The following is a 12,986-nucleotide window of genomic DNA, read 5'->3' on the forward strand; positions in this document are numbered from 1 at the left end:
TTTGTAATAGTAAAATAATGAAACCAATCAGTAGTGGGCTGGTTAAGTAACTTTTGCTACGTTCATAAAATGAATTCCATGCAGCTGTAAAAGGAAGGAGATTGGCTTTTAGGTACTTTTGTTTTCCTAATTCTCACCTGAGGATATTTCTCCATTGGTTTTTAGAGAGAGGGAAAGACAGAGAGAAATATCGATGTGAGAGAAACGCATCAATTGGTTGCCTCCTGCACCCACCACAACCGGGGCCCGGGCCGGGGAGGAGCCTCAACTGAGGTACGTGCCCTTGACCCCAGGACCCTTTGATCCTCAGGCCGACGCTCTATCCACTGAGCCAAACCGGCTAGGGAGGCTTTTAGGTACTTTTATGAAATGATACTGTGCTGAACAATGCATAGAGCACACTACAGTGCATATATGCAAGAGCGCATATAACATTGATATTTGCCCTCATTTAAAAAAAGATGGAAGGATAATAGGGTACTAATAAAAGTGGCTGGAAAAGGGAAAATGGAGACGATACAGCGTAGCTGGGAAGACTTTTCATTGAGTATTTTTTAAATGTTATCTCAGGTTTTAACCATGTAAATGTATTTTACCCCTTTAAAAATAAAATTAATTAAAACATGATTTAAACCTAGTAGCTGATTGTCGACCTATGAGCCAGGAGGTCATGGTTCGATTCCTGGTCAGGGCACATGCCCAGGTTGCAGGCTCCATCCACAGTAGGGGGCGTGCAGGAGACAGCCGACCCATGATTCTCTCTCTAGATATTTCTATCTCTTTCTCTCCCTGTCCTTTCTTCTCTGAAATCAGTAAAAATATATTAAAAACAAAACAAAAAACATGATTTAAAATGAAATATTTAAAAAATTCCTAAAAATCAAAAGTGGAATAAAGCAAAGGAACCCTTGGACCTACTAGCAAAAGGGCATAGCCACAGAGTGACACTATAGCAAGGGACTGCGAAACAGTCATTTGACTCTATTCCCAGCAGAACACACTCTAAACCAGTGGTTCTCAACCTTCCTAATGACGCGACCCTTTAATACAGTTCCTCATGTTGTGGTGACCCCCAATTTCGTTGTTACAAATTGAACATAATTAAAGCATAGTGATTAATCACAAAAACAATATGTAATTATATATGTGTTTTCCGATGGTCTTAGGCGACCCCTGTGAAAGGGTCATTCGACCCCCAAAGGGGTCGTGACCCACAGGTTGAGAATCGCTGCAAAGGAGCGGAAGACACTAAATTGTTTTAGCCGTCACGCCGGTGGTGGAGGGGTTGGGTTTGCTATTCGGAGGGCAGAGAAATGGAGTCCAGACCTTGCAAGTTCTGGGTCCCCTCTTGCCCAGGGAAAGCCTTCTAGACCTTCTTAAACAATGAACCCCAAGAAGGCCGGGAGCAGCCCTCGCCCCAGTGCCACGGCTCCAGGTGCCCATCCACACGGGGTGCTGGGCAAATGCATGCCTGTGCCTCCAATGAGCTGGTCTGGGGTAGGACCGAGGGAGGCGGGGGAGGCCGTGCCCAAGGCCAGTCTGGACCAAGGTTTTCTCTTAGCTGGAGGCAGGAGGTGGGGAGGGAGCAGCTGGGAAGGAGTGACGCTAGACACAGCGCGGGGCAGACCACCATCCAGAACGGCTCCCAGACTCCGGATTCCCTCACAAAGGCAGATGGTAACAGTGCTGACCCTGAGGGCGGTTGTGTGGGGACTATTGCCATGAGCTTTCAGCACAGTTACTAAGTGGCCACTGTACAGGAACCTCATTAGCATCTCTGGGAGACGGAGGGGACTGATGTCAGCAGGGAACGCCTGGAACCCTGCAGGGACAGGCACCCTGGGGCCTGGGGGCAGGAGAAGTTTGGGAGGTGGCTCTGGGAGGCACCAGGAAAGTGGGAGTTCAGGTCCTGAAAGCAGAGAAGCCCCTTGAAGGAGGAATATCTTAGTGAATCTCACCACTCAGGTCATGGGGCGTCATGCAAATTAGGGGTGCCCCTTGTTCAAGTCTGATTCCCCAGGGCTGGGGCATGATTCCGAAGAGTTGTAAGGAGATCCTGCACCCTTCCTCGTGTTCAAGATGCCTGCCATCAGGAAGTCCTGCTTGGTGTCTCTCCTGAGGCCCTCATGCTGCAGCCTGGCACACGGATGGCCCTGTGCTGGGCTGGGAGACAGGCAGAGGGTCCTTGGGGGGAAAGCACTTATCAGGATGGGAGGCCCCTGTTCAAGCTCCATGGCGACAGCTACATGCACCATCGGCTTGTAGGGCAGGTGGGGGGGGGGGGGACCCCGCTGCCACCTGGAGGAGATAGGGCCAATTCTTTAGAGCTCGATTCTCAGCGTCTGTTCAACTTCAAAAAGCAATCTCCCTTTACTGCTGGCGCCATTTGGCTGGAACCCCTGAAGAGCACATTCGTGCTGGAAGCAGGTGGGCGCAGTTAATGCGCACACGGCTTTACGTGCTCTCAGTGGTAAACACAGATAACCTGATCTCTAAACAGTCATTTCCAGGCTGCCCCTACACTCCTACCCACCGCATCGCCTCTGCTCAGCGGATGGTGGGCTTGCTCGCTCAAAAGACCCCAGGGCCCTTCCTTCCTGACTCCGTGGAGACTCAGGGTGGTCAGAATCATATTCCAGGATGAAGGCCTCCATCCCCACCCCCCGCCCTGGCAGGCGATGAAGGCCCCCCGCAGCCCACCCCACCCTGGCAGGCGATGAAGGCCCCCCCCCCCCCCCCCCCAAAAAGGCAGTTCTGCCAGGAAGCTCTTTCCTGCCTTCCTTCCTGCCCTCCTTCCTGCTCTCCTCCAGCCCTCACCTGCTCGGTATTTTTTTTTTTTATTTTAACCAGCAGGTCCTGTACTACTGCGATTGCTATGATGATCTGTGAGGCCTGGGGCCTCCGGGCCAGGCTGGTGGAGGGGGACAGAGGCGCCTGGTCACCCAGCCCTGACACCCCCACACCCCCTCGGCCGGAGCTGCTCCTGCCTCCTGCTGGGCCTGGGCTGGCTGAGCTCCTGTGCTCTGTGTGCAGGCTCCTGAGGCTGCATACACCCCGACCCCAGTCCTCCCAACCCCCAATCTCCCCCCTCCCAGACCCCTTGTCTGTCCGTGGCTCTGAGGGCAGGACACTGCCATACTCAGCAGACCTTCCAGGGGCTGACAGTGCTGAGCCCTCATGGGAACCCCAAAGCATCGAGGCTGACCACGGGGGGTCCCAGAGCAGACACCACTCGGCCTGGAAGTCAGAACAGCAGTGCTACAGGGCCTGCTGTCGAGCACTCACTGCACATGTGCTGAATGCTCACTGCCCAGCTCACGTCCTCTCCCAGCAACAGCCCTGCGAGGCGGGCGCTGCCGTCCCCATCGGCTGCAGCTGAGAAAGCAGACGCAGAGCTGGTGCAAGCTGAGCTCCGAGTGGTCCCCCACTTTTGACCCTTGGCCTCATTGGACCCCACACAGCCCCTTGAGGTGGGTACTCTTGTTATCCCCCATGTGTAGGCCAGGAAATGGGGTACCGGCCAGGACCTGGGCCAGTTTGGACTCGAGTCGTCTGAGCCCTGAGCCTATTCTTGCCCTGGTCACCATAGTGCCATGCTGCCTGGCCCTCAGACTCACGGCCAGCCATTGGAGGAGCCAGATATGAACTGGTTTGGGATCTTGGCCATGCACCTGTGACTTCTCTCCCAGCCCTGACCCTATATGGTCACTCCTGGAAGTTCCTACCCAGCCCTGGGGGCTCCCTCCGCCCGTGCCCACAGCCAGCCTCTTCTGGGACATCCATTTCCAGTTTTCTGAGCTTTCTACCCGCCCCCTCTCCTCCTGCACTCTCTGCTCCAGGGGGTCCTCTGCCGTTTGCTACCACAGCGCTCTCTTTATGTCAAGACCCCCACAAGGAAAGTCCAAGCTTTCAAGACCCCCCACAGCTTTTTTTTTTAAGTGTTTGTTTGTTTTTTGTTTTCACCACAGCTTTATCCCCCAGGCGTCCTGCCAGACAAGCAAGGCTCCCACCAAACTAGACCTCAGATCACAGGCCCCGGGAAGGCGGGGCCTCCCCCAGGCTCTGGAGAATGGGACTGGCCCAGCTGCTGCAGGAGGTAGAGAGCACTTCAGGCTGGAAGTAGGGAAGGCTTCCAGGAGGAAGCAGCTTTTTAAAAAATATGTTTTTATTGATTTTTTAGAGAGAGAGGAAGGGAGAAGGATAGCGAGATAGACACACTGGATGAGAGGGAAACATCATCGATCGGCTGCCTCCTGCACACCCCCTACTGAGGATCGAGCCTGCAACTCGGTCGTGTGCCCTGACTGGGAATTGAACCGGTGACCTCTTGGTTCCTGGGTCAATGCTAAACCACTGAGCCACACTGTCCAGGCAGGAAGCAAGTCTTAAGCCAGGAGGACTGGGAGTGGGTGAGGAGGCCTGGGGCAGAAGAATTGGCATGGGCACAGCAGAGGCAAGAAGTCTGGGTCTAGGGCCCTTTGGCCAGTGCAGAGCGTCTGTCAGAGCCGGCCCTCGGAACACAGGCGAGGGCACTGCCATCCCTCATCCTTCAGGAGGGGCCTGGAAGCCCTGGCATGGCAGACGGGAAGTGGGGTGGGCTGAGGGGTGCAGAACTGACAGCCTTCCTGGAGGTGGAGGTTTCAAAACCCCTGAAGGGCGACCGGGGCCAGGAGTCTGTTCCGTCACTGAGTTGCTAACCTGCTGTTACTTTGGCCAAGTCACTCCTGCCACCCAGTCTCTGTCCTCATCTGTGATATGGGAGAAGAGTGGGGGCTAATTAAACCAATAGTCGTTGCTCAAAAGTTTTTCTGGCATTTGAGGCTGGAAGCTTTTCCTTAAAGTCTGAAAAACAATGGATGAAAATAGAGCAAATCAGTGGGGGAAGTAGGGAGTCCAGGGCCAATCAGCCTCCTCGCTTACGTCTGCCCAGCGAGGCAGTAAGAGAACCACTGCCTTTAGCATCCGTCATAACCACTGACTCTCAATCCTGACCCAAACCATGATGGTCTCCTGACCCCAACTGCCCATCTCAGCTCAGGATGGCCCCTCCCGGTTGTTTCTGGCCTTGGGAGGGGGACAAGCGCCCTGGAAGAGAAGGAAGAGCCACCTCTCAGGGCAGCCACATGGCCCCAGGTCCCCGGGCACCAATATTGAATCGTCTGGCTTCTGGGCACCCAGGGCCCTGTCGCCTGGAGGGGGTGAGGGGCCAGCCCGCCGGGGCCTGGAGAAAGCAAGCAGGGCCCAACACACCTCACCCGGGAGCCGCGCCTTAGCATCCGGCTTGTTGGCATTTATGACCGCGAGTGCGCGTGTGGCTTCGGTAATGGGCACCAATAATGTCTTACAGCTGCACAACCTTTGACCTAGAGAGGCCACATGTAAGAATGGATCCTTAAAACATTACTCATCTGTGTGATTGCAGGAAACTGGAAAGGACCCAAATGTCCTTAAGATGGGCTTGATAAGCTAACGAATAAGCCCAGCATGAAAGATTGCTCAGCGACTCACTGTCATAGAATGTAATCTTCCTACAGGGGGAAAGCTTACTCGGTGAGAAAAGTAAGACACAAAGCAGTGTATATAAAATGGTCTAATTTTTTATTTAAAACAAAACACACAGGGCCCGGCTGGTGTGGTTCAGTGGTTGAGTGTCGACCTGGGAACCAGGAGGTCACTGTTTAATTCCCGCTCAGGGCACATGGCTCAATTCCCAGCAGGGGGCGTACAGGAGGCAGCCAATCAATGATTCTCTCTCATCATGGATGTTTCTATCTCTCTCTCCCTCTCCCTTCCCCTCTCTGAAATCAATAAAATATATATATATTTAAAAATATATGGGAAAAAAGGCTGGAGGAGCCCGCAGTGGGTGCTGGTCAGCAGTCTTCCAGGGTCTGTGACATCTGCTTGGTCTTCTCTGTCTGCAACTGTAGGGTTTACCTCTGTGATGTGGTGGGTGGGGCACCAAACATTCATTTTAACATCAGAGAAAAAGGAACAATAAAAATCCAAAACTGCCGGGAGGCACAGCCATGGCACGAAGGCGCCTGGCACTCCACTGCTGCCCTCCCCCTCCCTTTTTCCATGGCTTCTCGGCCGCTCATGTGGCCATGAGGAGGGTCTCCGTCTCCTGGGCCCCCTCCCTCCCACCAGCTGCGTTTCCTGGGCTCAGGGCTCAGGCGGGAAAGGGAGTGGCCCCTCAGGCCGCACAGCAAACCCACCGGCAGCTGGCGGCTGGGGAGGACATCTCAGGTCCAGCTCTCAGCGCTTCCAGCAGTTGGGGTGGGTGTGCGGGGCCCTCGGAGACTGGGTGGGAGGTCCCATCTGCCTGGGTCTTCCTCCCCTTTGGCTAATTATCGTTATTATGTGATAAGATACTGGAGATGGCTCCCGGCTGCAGAGACAAAGAGAAGAAATGTGTACCAAGGGTCTCCGATTTCCGTGCACTGAGCTCAGGACTCTACATAGATGATTGCAGTTAAACCTGTGATGCTCAGGACTCTACATAGATGATTGCAGTTAAACCTGTGATGCCCAGGACTCTACATAGATGATTGCAGTTTAACCTATGGGGTAGATATGTTTTCGCCCCCACCTTGGAGATGGGGAAACTGAGGCTCACAGAGGTTAGGTCGCTTGTTTAAGGTGATGTTAGCCAGCAGATGCTCCTAGCCATGGGGGTGGGCGGGGTGGGGGTGGGGGGACTCAGCTACATCTTCCAGCTTGTCCCAACTGTCTCAGTCCTTTCCCTGGGGCGGAAGGCGGTGCAAGGTCCCTCCAGCCCCTGCTCAGCTGGGCCCCTGGGTGGAACTGGTCTGGGAAGCCCTCTGCTCTGAGGCCCTGCCAGCCCTGCTGCGGACAGGCTGTTCCTGCCGCCTTCCCCTCCCCTGGTCCAGAACGGTGTTCACCCCTTTAGGGCACATCCCAGCTGCCCTTTGCATGGTCCTCGGAGGCCGGGTGGGAGGGGCTGTGGCCTGGAGCAGGGCCTGATCCCCTCGGCTCCCCTTGGGGTGGGCCTGGGTCCTCAGCATGAGGTGCTGTTCGTGTGCTGACCAGCGTCACCTGTAAGGGGCGGATCCGCAGGAGGGAGGCTGAGGAGGGACTGTCCGAGACGGACAGTGAAGGGCCGGACGGCAAGAGTTGAGCAGATGGAGACAAGAATGAGAGCTGAAAACAGAACCAGCAAGAGCAGGTAGCAGAAACGTCACAGAACCTCGAGGGAAAGATAGGAAGATGCCCACTGGGCCCGGGCACCTCGTGTCAGCCACGGCGGGACCCGGGGGTGGGGCGGGGGACAGGATGCCGGTGCAGTAGCCGATTTGGCAGATAAAAATACAGATTTCCAGTCAAATTTCAATTTCAGATGCACAGAGAATGCTTTTAGTGTAAGTATGTCTTCTGCAATATTTGGGACATACTTACGCTAAAAAACAATTCATCGTTACCTGAAATCCCAATCGGACCCGCACTGAGTTTTGCCTGGCAGCCCTAGACCGGGGCCTACGTTTTCCTCGGCTGCTGAGGCCACTCAGGAGGCACCTGGTTGCAGCCTGCGGCCACTGACATCCACCTTCACCCAGCCACGTGACATTCCCAAATTTTGTTTTCCTGTACATCGGGGCCAGGGTAGGGACATGCTGACCCCCAACAGGGTTTTTCCCTCAAGTGCCAGTTCAGAATTAGAAGCCGTTATGCCGTGACCTGTGCGCTCCTGTCCAGTGCTCCTAGAAACTGTGCCAAGGAGTTTCGGGTGTATGTGTTGGGGGGGGGGGGGGCGGGCATCTGAGAGGCTGAGCCTATGGGTTCCTCAAGGGGTGGGTGGCAGCAGGGGGTCTGGCACAAGTGCCCAGGCCATGCATGGCCCCTGCGAAGAGTGTCCAGGGGCCCAGGCATGGAGGGTTCAACGAGGGAAATATACTGCCCACCCCAGGCAGTCTCTCGGAACCCCATAGAATGCCCTGGCTGGAAGGGAGTTCAGATTCCTTGCTTTATAGATGAGCCCCGAGACCCAGAGCCTCAGGGTCCAGGGCCACCTCACAGCTTTGGCCTCTGACCATGACATGTTGCTGCCCCTCAGGGGGGTCTAGCATCTTCTACTTAGCAAAGTCCTCTTCCCTCCCTTGTCTCTGGACGTGCACAGCCGCTCCTGGCACAATGGAGCCACCAGCATCGCCCTGTTTGCACAGATGCAGAAGCTGAGGCACCTGGGAGAGACGAGCCCAAAGGCCTGCAGAGGGATGGCCATGGAGCCAACTGGAGTCGGAACTGTCTTGGCTGGAAGCACAATGAGGAACCCCAGGGAAATGCGAATTCTTCAGCCAGTCCGGGTGGGGACCCCGGGAAGGTACCTAGCTTCTGCAGACAGAAACTCCAGTTCACGGCATGCTCAGATGATGGAATATTTTCTGTATTTGCATACACACACACACACACACACACACACACACACACACACACAAACCCAGTCTTGGTAGTATCTCCATTCGTGCTGGAAGGGACTCTGCAAGTTTTGAAAGATAACAGAGGTGCCTGCAGCACCCCTCGCGGGCAAGCGGTGCCCCAGCCTGCCCCCTGCAAGGGCCCGGGCTGGCGGTGGAGCCCAGGGCTCTGAATTTCCCGCTGTCTGCTTGGCTCGAGGGAGTGACTTCTGAGTCTCCCCTGGCCCTCAGTTTCCCCACCTGTGAAGTGGGTGGAAACACGCTGTCATCTCAGGCTCCAGCAGCCCGGGAGTGATGCCCTGTTTGATTACCAAGCGGATTAAAAGTCTTGTGCACTCGATACAAGTAATTCTATCCTGTACATGGATAGTTTCGTTGAAAAGCAGCCTCAGGTGGCCTTTCACCAGCCTCCCTGCCCCTCCCCTCAGGCCCCCACGGGATGGGCTGTGAAGGAAAGAGAAAGGCGATAGGCTCCTCTGGCGCCCCTGAGGTATCGCTGCTGCTCTTTCTTGCTGAGGGCGCCAAGGAAGACCAGCAGGCTGAGCGCCTAGGGGGCCCCTGTCCCCACCCGCCCTCCCCGGCTGGGAGTGGTCTCTGCCGAAAGGGGTGCGAACAGCCCAGACAGTGGCTGCAGCCAAAGGGCCCGGTTCCTGCAGATAACATGGAGCCGCTCAGGTGCCCAAGCACCTGGCCTCAGCGTCCCTCCCCAAACCCAACTCACCCTGGGCACCTTTTCTGGAACCCGTGCCCTCGATCAGAGAGAATCCCACGTCATACATGCTCAGAGCTGGCCTCTGGCCGAGACCCGGTCCCTCCTTGTCCCCTGGACATCCAGGTGGAGGAAAAGCGTGAGCTTCGAAGCCCCCGTGGTCTGCTCCTGGCCGTGCAAGCGGGAAGGGCTCCTTGGGTCCCTGAGGTCAGAGTGTGGGTGGCGCCCAGGCACCCAGCTTCGTCAGCCAGTGGTTCCTGTGTTTTGTCCCCTCTTTCTGTGGGGATCCGGCTGTCCTTTTTCAGAGGGTCTTTCAGTGTCTGCTCCTCCCGGAAGCAGGCCTCCAATAAACAAACAAGTACATCATTGAATTTCGTCCCAGGAGGTCGGACATTAGTGGAGCAGCGTTACCACCCCCACAACGACCACCATTTCTCCCTCCCAGGGGGTGGCGGGGGCCATCACACTGATATTTAAGCCTCCGGTGGCCTCTGCAGCCGAAGGCACAGGCTGCAAATGGCTGCTCAGTGCAGCCTCGGGCTGTGCAGGCCGGAACGTCGGGCCTGGCCTGTTCCATCTCAAAGCGGATCTCAAAGCGGATAGGAAGTGTCGTGGACCTGGGAGCAGAGGGATGTTCTCCAAGACCCTGCGGATGCTGGATTTGGAGCCACAGCCCTAGAGGAGAGTTTGAAATGCATAGCTTTGTGGCCAGCCTCTGTCTTACCTTCACTGGCGCAACCTGCCAGGTGGGGGCCTGCCTAGATCTCGGGCTCCCTTCCTGCCACTGGAAGCCGCAGGGCCCATCCAGGGCTCTCCGCACCCTCTCTCCTCACGCACAGCCGGCAGAGGGTCGACAGGGCATTCAGACAGACTCAGTTCCGAGTCCCAGGTCCACCCGTTCCTAGCTGAGTGGCCAACTTATTGACCCCCTTAAGCCTCAGTTTTCTCATCCGGAAAGTGGGCATAATAATGCCAGCCTCACACAGTGTAAAGCCGCCACCCACCCAATAAGTGTAATTTCCCTCCTCCTAGGCTTTTAAATGAGCTACAGTCCAGAAAAAGAAACCATGTTCATTAACAAATGCCATTCATGTATTCAACAAGCACTTAACGAGTGTCTGCTACACGCCAGACGGGTACTGTTAACACCCGAGCCCTGGGACCATCAGAGGTGGGGTCTGAGCTCGAAGGTAGCGACTACTCACAGGGACACACAACCTGAGTCTAATAAGACATTTGGGTCTGGCTTTTCATGATGAGAACGGAAGGCACTGAAAATGTGAAGAGTCTTTAGGAGGAATATCTTCGTCCTCTAGTCCCAAGACTGAAAGCAACCAGAAGCAAGGTGTGGAGGAGTCCTCCAGGCAAGATCAAAGCCACATTGAGAAAGCCGTTCTTCACCTGTGGCTGAGCTGGAACTGGCTGGGATGGGCGGAGGCGGAGGGCAGCTGGCTGAATGAGCTGCTGCCGTGGCCCCAGGGGAAATTAAGCAGGGCAGCATGGTCTCCTTGGATCCTGGCAAGTGGAGGTCAGAGGAGCTGTGCAGAGACAAATGGTGGAGCCATGTGAAACCAGGGTTCAAGTCTCAGGTCTGCCACTCACTACTTGTGGAACTTGAGCAAGTCCCTCGATCTCCCAGAGCCTCAGTTTCCCCCCGGGTAGCAGAAGTCATGAGACGAAGCGTGCGAGAGCTCTTCGTCAGCAGCACAGTGGCATTATCGGGGCTGGAGTGAGAAAACCTGGGTCTGCGACTTCCCCCACCAAGTGCCCTCTGACAGAAGGCACATTCCCATCAGGCCTCAGATTTTCCCGTGTCACGGCGATGTGAAGGAAAGTGCACGTGTTCAGGGAAGAATTGTGTAAAGCAGTGGTTCTCAACCTTCTGGCCCTTTAAATACAGTTCCTCATGTTGTGACCCAAACATAACATTATTTTCGTTGCTACTTCATAACTGTCATGTTGCTACTGTGATGAATCGTAATGTAAATATCTGATATGCAGGATGGTCTTAGGAGACCCCTATGAAAGGGTCGTTTGACCACCAAAGGGGTCGCGACCCACAGGTTGAGAACCGCTGGTGTAAAGACTTGTGTAAATGGGGATCTAAGGGCCTCAGTCAAGGCTGCTTGCTGCCTTGGCCCATCCTGGGCCTGGGTGCCTCCCTTTTCTGTGGCTCCAAGGTTCCTGGGCCCTTCACGCGGCACTTCACTCCAGGACCGTGGTCGGCAAACCGCGGCTCGAGAGCCACATGCGGCTCTTTGGCCCCTTGAGTGTGGCCACGAAGTTTCAATCGCACTGTACGTGCGCGCCCGCACGTGGTATTTTGTGGAAGAGCCACATTCAAGGGGCCGCAGTTTGCCGCCCACTGCTCCAGGACATTGCCCACAACACTGCAGAGCCAGGCCCTTCCTCCCAGCCCCTCAAATGCACCCAACCAGGCACACAGCACATGAAAAGATGCTCAGCTCCATTAGTCATCAAGGAAATGCGAATTAAAACCACAAGGAGCTACACACCCTCTCCAGAATGCTAAAATGAAAAAGTCTGGCATAGCAAGTGTTGGCAAGGATATAGAGCAACTGGAACTCTCGTTTCTCTCAGGAGGGAGACAAGGGAAAGGAAAATCAATGGTAGCACATTGATAGCTTCAAATCGCCATGGTGGGAATATTTATAGCTCAGAAACCAGCAAATGCTACAAATCAGGGCTTCCTCCCCCGCCAGAGAGCTGGTTGTTAAACATTTACCCACACAACTTCTGATGGAAATAGGTTCACACAGAGACGTGTACATGATTGTTCATATTAACTTTATTCGTGATGGCCAGACATTGGAAACAGCCCAAATGCCAATCCATTGGGGGAACAGATAAGCAAACTGTGGCGAATCCATTCACAAAGTGGAATACGACTCAGCAATAACAAGGAGTGAGCTACTCATACGCACGACTTGGATAAATCTCTCAGCCACGACGCGGAGTGAAAGCAGACAGGTTATATACTCTAAAAAGTTGGACATATCCTCTATGATTGGATTTATATGAAATTCTAGAAAAGGCAAAACTACACCAATAAAAAGCAGGTTAGTCATTGTCTGGTGTAGGAGAACTGGAGACGAGGTGGGGGGCAGGGAGGGGGAAAAGACTGACCTGGAAGGGGCACGAGGGAAATTTTAGGGGTGATGGACATGCTCTATATACTGATTGTGGTGGTGGTTACACAGGTGCATATGTTCGTCAAAGCTCATCTCATTGTACCTTTAAAATTGATTTCTTTTGTGTATGTAAACTTCCTTCAACAAAGTTGTCTAAACCAAATAAAAAACTTACCCATTTTGCATCCCACGCCCCTAGGTGCTAACAGATATGTGACGAAGGTCCCTTCACAAGTGGCAGCCCTAATGCCAGTCTCAGAGAGACTGCAACCTGATGACTGCCTCGAGGGCAGGCCAGTGGGACATGAGCCAGCTGGGGTCAGAGATGACAAGACTGGGAAGAGGCTCCTCCCCCATCTAGGTGCCACCCTCTCTACCTTCTGCCCTCCGCCTGAAGATGTCTGTAACCTATGTATGCTACTGACAAAAACCCTGTCTTTTCCCCTAAAGCCTGGTGGGACTGAGAAGACTGGGGTCATTGGAGTTTAAAGGAAAGACGACGGGAGGGAGTGAGGGCAGGGAGGGACCAAGACCGTGTCATCCCTCACCACGTGAGCTTGAAAGGTTAGCATATGGCAGATAACAACCAGCTGTTCTCTGTCGGCTCCAGATGGATTCAGAGAAAGATGGGCCTTCATTGGTAGCAGACTTTGGGTGGGACATAATGATGGAACTTCCTGAGAGGGTTCC

General features: G+C 54.5%; 1 pseudogene; it reads left to right on the top strand.

The window, feature by feature from the left end:
- The window catches only part of LOC102435212, a 28,334-nt pseudogene extending 18,511 nt beyond the window's left edge, over nucleotides 1-9,823 (top strand).
- Nucleotides 9,824-12,986: the final 3,163 nt, after the last annotated feature.

Source organism: Myotis lucifugus, unplaced genomic scaffold (assembly GCF_000147115.1).
Source record: "Myotis lucifugus unplaced genomic scaffold, Myoluc2.0 scaffold_46, whole genome shotgun sequence".
Taxonomy (NCBI): Eukaryota; Metazoa; Chordata; class Mammalia; order Chiroptera; family Vespertilionidae; genus Myotis; species Myotis lucifugus.